This window comes from Argopecten irradians, chromosome 1 (assembly GCF_041381155.1).
Source record: "Argopecten irradians isolate NY chromosome 1, Ai_NY, whole genome shotgun sequence".
Classification (NCBI taxonomy): Eukaryota; Metazoa; Mollusca; class Bivalvia; order Pectinida; family Pectinidae; genus Argopecten; species Argopecten irradians.
The window spans coordinates 68,005,379-68,013,353 of record NC_091134.1 but is presented as its reverse complement, the minus strand read 5'-3'; positions in this window follow the sequence as shown (position 1 = coordinate 68,013,353).

Below are 7,975 nucleotides of genomic sequence, written 5' to 3'. Positions count from 1 at the left end.
AATTAATAGAATATTTACAAATAAACATTTTTTAAATATCCTTTAGCATGTAAGAGAACATGAGGAAGCCAAAATTGCTACACCCAACACAAAACATGGAGTCATTGGATGCTTAAAACATAAAATGCAAAATAAAATTAAATGAAAATCAGCATTTGGTTAATAGAGCAAAAATGGCCTTATTACCTTTAGAAGACTATTTAATTCAAATGGCTCATTTTCTTTTGACAATTTTAATTACAGAGAAATTATGATGTCGCAACTTTTGTGCAAAGATAAGATCAAATATTTCTGTTTTAGACAAAATACCAATAATGGTCGGGTGGTTAATTTTGAGGTGTTTATGCTTCAAGGTTCTGATGTCTTCATTCAAAACCTAAAAATATTGTAACGTGGACGGACACTACTCATAAATGTTGATATTGGTAACTCTTGATTTAGGGAATCATACCTAACTTTCCAATAGACATATTTTCATAATGTTTTTCAACTTCGGTTACATTTTATTTAAGTGTTCTAAAACAACATTCAAATGGTAAAATATTGTAAATAATATATTGTTATGGTATCTTTACAATGGTAATACATGATTTTTTTAATTGATTTTTTCCTCTGCCGCGTTTACGAATACTTTCATATGGTCAATCTCATCCGAACTTTACGTTCATAATTCTTTTGCCCAAATATAGTAAATTATAGGAACAGCTTTAGATAATTTTTATTGAGAAAAAAATGGAACTCCCTTTACAAGGAAACACCTTGAATTAAATGAAAGTAAAGTTTTATTTTAAATTTTTGCAGAAAATTCACTACATATTATTTTCCTTTTCATTTTTCGTGAATCGTAACACTATAATAAATTAATGTTATATTATATATATACCACTTCCGAAATACGATGCAGTGAACCAAGTGTTGCATAAATGGAGAACGTGTTGCATTAACACTATTGTATTTTATACCTTTCACACAGACAATATTCTTTAATACCTATGAGTTAAACATAACAATGATTTTACATTAACTATAACATTCTGTGTCTTTACATGGAACCTTGTAATCGATTATGCAACACGTTTGTTTGTAGTCTCATTCAAAAGAGAACGTATGAGTGAGTCACGAAGATTGACGGAGGAAAGAATTTCATTACAAAACGTTTTAAATAGATTCTATAGGTTAATTACCTATGGTGAAACAACTGATGGAAGCCAGGGGTACATTATATTGTTGTCGTGCCTCTGTTACTAATGTGTACCAAACACCATTTCCGTTGTTATAATTTTACCATGACTGGTTACCAAACACATACACCTCTGTTACGTTTTACTATACCCGCCGAATCAGACATACTACCCTCATTCATAAAACGGCTTACTAAATACTTTGGTATGCAATGCATCTTAATACACTAAGATCGAATAACGCGTCATACTAAAAAAAGTTTTTTTACTGAATTGATTTCTTTGTCAATAAAAGAAATCTTGTAAGTTAGTAAAACGGTTTAAATAGTTTAAATGTACTTAGACATGATCTTTGGACTATAATTGACAAAGGCGTTTAATTTTGGGCTTTAAATTACCACTGAAAATTAAAGTGATCTAAACCTTTGATGAAATATTGAAGGAGTGTTAAATACACTTACATGATAGGCCCCTCAGAGAAGATTCCATGTCCCTTCATTAGACAATATTTCGTCACTACAACAAGCGTATCCTGATCTGGGCGTTATGTCATGTTTCTAAGGAATCGTCTCCTTATATTACGGAAATGTGGGATAGGATAAACGCCCATAATAAAAACGGTGATCCTAAAAATGTGTGATAAGATTAACGCCCATAATAAAAACAGTGATCCTAAAAATGTGTGATAAGATTAACGCCCAAAATAAAAACGGTGATCCTAAAAACGAAATACTATAAACGTATGTCAACGCGATAAAATTTTAGCGCTAATGCAAAAAAAATGTGAATTATGATTTATCAACGCGGATATAAATTAACGCGATATCAGAAATAGCCTTTTACAAAAATTGCCGCCGTACATGAATTAAAAAAATGTGCGAAAAGAGCAAAAATACTACTTAAATAAGTACGTTTACATTTTTCAAAGTAAAGTTGGTTTAAAATCGAATCTTAATATATTACTTTAAGAAACAATACTTTAGCATTCAAAATCTTTCGGGAAGGTTCTGTAATTTTCATTAAATTTAATCATGGTTACATGTTGATTTGATAATCTTCGTTTATCTAAGACAGATTACATCGTTTTTATTAAAGCATTGATTTCACTAATTTTTAATTTCATCTAAGTATAATTAATTTTTCTTTGTTTTCATACCAAATCTGGCATTCTGATTGGACAATATTTTTTTTGCATACCACTATGAAAAAAATCTGAGAATGGCGCGAAACCCCGACGTTATCGTGACGTCATAAAAGAGACATTGACGTTGCGTATTGATTCGGAAAAATAATCCCATGAAAAAACACTCTAATGTTATATTTAAACATACTTCATTTTATCAAATGGAGTGTAAAATTAATTATAAGTATTGATGTCAAAAAAAATTGTTTGCAAACTTTTGTGAGAATCCGCTACGCGGATTCACACAGTTTGCAAACAATTTTTTTTCATACCCCGATAAAATTAATAAATAGTGATATCAATGCTTCAATGAGAGAAATTGTGGTTGCAAACTGTGTGAATCCGCGTAGCAGATTCTCACAAAAGGTTGCAAACAAAATTTATTTCATAACCCCATGCAATTAAAAAGATAGTGACATCATGGCTTATAATTAATTTTCAAGACTACTTGAAAAAAATGCGTTAACACGTACGATTCCATTGCTTTTCCAAGACATTTTTTTTCCAAATCAATACGCAACGTCAATGTTTTTATTTTGACGTCACGATAACGTCAGGTTTCCGAGCCATTCTAAGATTGTCTTTTTTCATAGTGGTAGTGGTAGTGGTAAGAATCGGCCAATCAGAAAGCCAGATTCAGTATGAAAACAAAGAAAAATTAATTATTATAGTATCCGCGACAGTTATTTATAAAAAGTCAACAAGACGGAAATCAAATCTTATTTCAATCGAAGCTGTTAAGAACAATATCCTATATACATTGTACATTTTAACCATGACTTTATATTTAAGTATAAAATTTGTCAAAGGGGAATACTATGTATTTAAATGATATATATAGTTTTAGCAGTGGTATCATTTTACAGAATAAGTCGGTGTATGGATTAATGCCAACAGAAATATAATATGCATCTTAACCAAGTCACGAGAAACAATTAAATCGGTCTGATATTTACAGAATCCACAATCTCTCTGCAATGTTGGAATTTCAAATATCATTTTAAGGTTATATTTCACCAGAACAAATATGTTCTAACATGACAAGTACATAAAAGAGGTGAGAACTACTACTCTGACTGCATATCAAGCTATTTTAGGCGCCCCTCCTCACGCGGACTGTCGCTATAGGTCGGTATATCAGTATCATTCATTATCTATAAAGTGACTTCGAGTTCCATAAAGGTGTCGATAAGCTCGTTGATATCCCGGTTTATTGGGAGAAAGTTAATATTAGCGAGACATTATGATTTATATTGTATTCACTATGGGGTGCATTCCTCAAACTCTGTTTATATCTTATTGTGTACAGAACAAACAGAAAATCAAGATGTGCTCCAACAATAGCCACTATACTTGTTCAGAAAAAATCTTCTTTAAGCAATTGTTCGATACCTTATTAATGTTCTTTTCCTTGAAGTATTATGCTTAGTTTCCCGAGTGATGTCCTTTTGGTCAAAAATGCCGTTTTAATGTTCAAATCATTTTGTTGGAGACTGTTATGTTTCATTGTAAAACTAGGAGACCATGTAAACTATTGTTTTCTGCTCAAACTACCATAAGCCTTTCGTCCTATCTCACCACAGGGCCATATACACTAAGTATATGTGTTAATGTGATGGTATCGCTTGTTACGTCATAATAAACTGATTATGAAAGTCACGAAAAAAACTATATGTCATTTAACATTAAATTCATAAGTTTTCCTTGAAATCTGTGAAATACGATAACTGACAGTAAGATTGTTCCTGTTCCGATACAAGTGTATGTTACAATGTAATTGTTATTCTTCAATATTAAACATTAAATCAATAGCATCATACAGAGGAGTAATGACCTAAACTGCAGCATGCATATGTCTTCTTGGAGCTTCTAAACCATTTACATAGGCGTTTCATCTTTCTAGATCTATAGTCAGTCAGGCTATGAACCTGTAACCTCATAATATGCGTTGAAGGGTGCAAATCATAGGTACTTGCATTATCATTTCACGAAAATACTTCAGAGGACCTAATAAATCTATGGACACATCTACCAAACCTAATGCAACATTATGACTTGGTAAAAGATCTTATGTAAGTTCCTGTCCTGTAAATGACCTGAATTTTGATATATTGTATTATAGTTTCAAACAATATAGTGAAGTTTCAATATGTTATTTCTAAATAACTTTAACGTCGCATTTCCAAATTGTAAATAAGAGGACACTCTACAATGACGAGAGGTGTCTCCAGACAGCCTTCGTTACTATCCTAGCAACTGAACAAACCGACACGAGTGAACCATCACGGTAAGGACCAATAAATACCACTACTGAAGTCCATCACATGATCTAATCGTTATAGGCAATATCAATGGTGTCAACAAGGACCATCATAGTCCAAAATAACGCCATACAGTGACGACAGGAATACCTCCCTGTGGTACTCGGGATCATCCATAAATCTCCTGCTCGTCTGCTATCCTGGAGACGGACGAGGAGCGCTCCCAGGGGGTGCTACTCCCTGTTTACAACCTCTCATGTTTACAACAGATGTAAATCTGTATCTACTTTATCTTTGATAATCCTTGCTTTCAATGGAGAGCAGAGTTTATTTTTCAGTGGAATCTTCTTGTCGTCATACAAGATCTTGGTAAATTAGCATGCGATCAAATTTAGTACTATTCAAACATCTTTACTTAATAACAACATGTTTTTAAATGAGTTAAGTATTTTGAATTAATTACTTTAAAATCAAATTATGATCATATCCGTGTTATGTAATCAGAACATACTTGTAAATTACTACATTGTGTATGTAGTCAATAGCAATGAATATCGTAAAATTAGTTTCTAGAAATAGAACAAATAATAAACAAACAATGGCCATGCAGTTAAGCTTTTAATAATTGTAATTTTACCAACCGAACAAAACATTTTGAAAATACTTTGATACATAAATGCCAAATAAATAGTAAACAAAATAAAACAATGACTATCACTTTAAATACCTGACTGACTACAATTTGTAATTTGTTATAACAATAATATTCACCTTTCTACTCTATTATAACGTTTTGTTTGTAACTCTTATATATGGAATGTAAATTGAATTAATAATAATAAAAATAAAAATTAATTAGAATACCAAATATAGAGATTTTAAGTATATTTTACGTAAAATAATACGAATGTTAAAGTTGTGTATCCATGAAATTCATTTATACACTATACTAATTAGCTTTCAAGCATTAATCAAATGAGTTACTTTGACTTTTTATTTTTACATGTGTAAACAATATAGAAAACACAGCACATAGTAAACCATTATTGTTTGGCATAATGAGACATTTAAATGAATTGTTAAAATTTCAAATTTAAGGTTTTTATATAATCTTTATAAATTGGTGGTATTTCATTGTTTTAATTTCAAGCATAGACTCGATTGATGTGACAACAGAAAAAGGATATAACGGCGGAGAATAAAGAAACCGCTGAGAACAAAGACTCGTTGTTCTAACCGGGGGAAAAGTTTTAAGTCAACAAATTATACATCTAACTCGGCAGGAGTAAACCAGCAATCTCATTTCTTATATCAGTTTCACACTTGAGGAGCAGACAACAATGTGAGTATTAGGTCTTCAATAACTTATTGCTTTCGTTTTCACACTCGTAAGGCACCCCTAACATTGTACTATTTGTTGTTCAGTTTCCTACCAACTGTGAAGTGACGGTAATTCGAGCCAGACCGGTAACCGTGAGTAATTGCCGTGCACTTTTTGTGGGTGTCACCTTTGTCAATCTCCCACCGTCCTTGTAGGAGACTGGCGTCGTGGGAGAGAGTGGCACCCGACTATATATAAGGCGGACGGCGAGCAACTTTACCAATACACCACAAGATACTGAACGGAATACACCTTACCTAGTGTAAAAGGCGAAACAGCTGACTGAGATAGTGAGACTTCACTACTGTAGTACTACACTATTCTGAAGTAATCCAGTGTTAAGGAGGCCAAGACAAAATGGAAAACAGAAGAATTGTACTTGTGAATCCTCCACAAGGACGCTCTCAAGCTGACGACTATGCTGAAAAGTGCATGAACTGTGCCCACAATAAAATGAAAAACACTTTTACCGAAATTGAGAAAAGGAAACATGTTTCGGTGTCCAAGTTAAACAAAGAACAGCAGAATCTTGCCATGGAGTTGAGAAAAATGAAGAAAACAACAGGAAGTCTAGCAAGGTCTAAAGCTACAAAGGAATTCGGTTCCAGTTTCCTGGAATCAGAGAAGAGCAGAATTCGACAGTTCGCGGACAGTTCCCGACGGGACGGTTACAGGTCCGACGGAGCTAGTTCCGAGGACAGTTGGGACGATAGGAGTGAGAAATCATTCGATGATGATAGCGTTGACTCAATGTTTGAAGATGGTGAGAGAACGTCGCGAAAATCTTCACGAAGGGACTCTAAAGCTTCATACCAAGAGCGATCACGAGAGGAGAGACTAACAAACATACAGCGACGTTTCTCGGCTCAGGTGAACTTAGAAGTAAAGAAATCGGCCAGGTTCCCTAAACTTTGAACCTGTGGAAATGTATGTTTACTAGAGTTTTCCAGCCGACAAACTTTCTTTCAATGGACACATTAAGTTCTTCAGTTGCATCAATATCCAAATAGTCATATTAGATATGATAATTGAACGCAATGTGAGTATGGATCCTTGCAAATGTGCCAAAATGCTTCTTGACAAAGGAACTGGACTTAAAATCGAGATGATGCTCCATACATGGACTTTTCAGCAGTGAACACAAACTTTCCTCCACCCAGGGGGTGCATACCAACATTCAGAAGGACCTTTATTTCTAATTAGTCTAGGTAATTATTCTATTGTCGTGTTTAAAACATTTAAAAAACAACAATAACATTGTTCTCTGACAATAGACAATACGTCATACAAAATGTTTCAGTTAAAGAGAAAACTACCCCCTGGGTTGTGTACTTTAAACTTTGTTTCGGTTCATTGATTATGTTTCCTATTCACATAATCATTACTATGTACATGTATAGTGTATTATTTTAAAGTTTAGTCTTCAAGTGCAATAAGAAATTCATGTCCTATCAACCATTCATTTTCATAAGTTTCTCGGTTAATATACAACCGCAATAGTCACAACTCTTATCAGTATTTCTATGCATTACCAATGATTCAGTTAGTTTATCAAGTATTGAATAGAAAGTTGAATGAATGAATGAATGAATGAATGAATGAATGAATGAATGAATGAATGAATGAATGAATGAATGAATGACAGAATGAATGAATGAATGAATGAATGAATGAATAATGAATGAATGAATGAATGAATGAATGAATGAGCTACTTATTTATATATCATTTTGCAATATTCCATAAAGAAACTTATGATATATTAAAATAGTTCTTTAAACCCTGTATGATTTGTATAACTTATGCTAGCCATATCTGCCGCTGATTACTTGGTGCTGTGGGTGAACGTCTCAAGGTTAATTCCACTACATTCGGAATCCCGTCTAAGACTTGCCATCTTAGTAGTATATCTATCTATAACGAAGATGTATGTAACCCTTTGATAATATGTAATAAAAAATGAAATCTT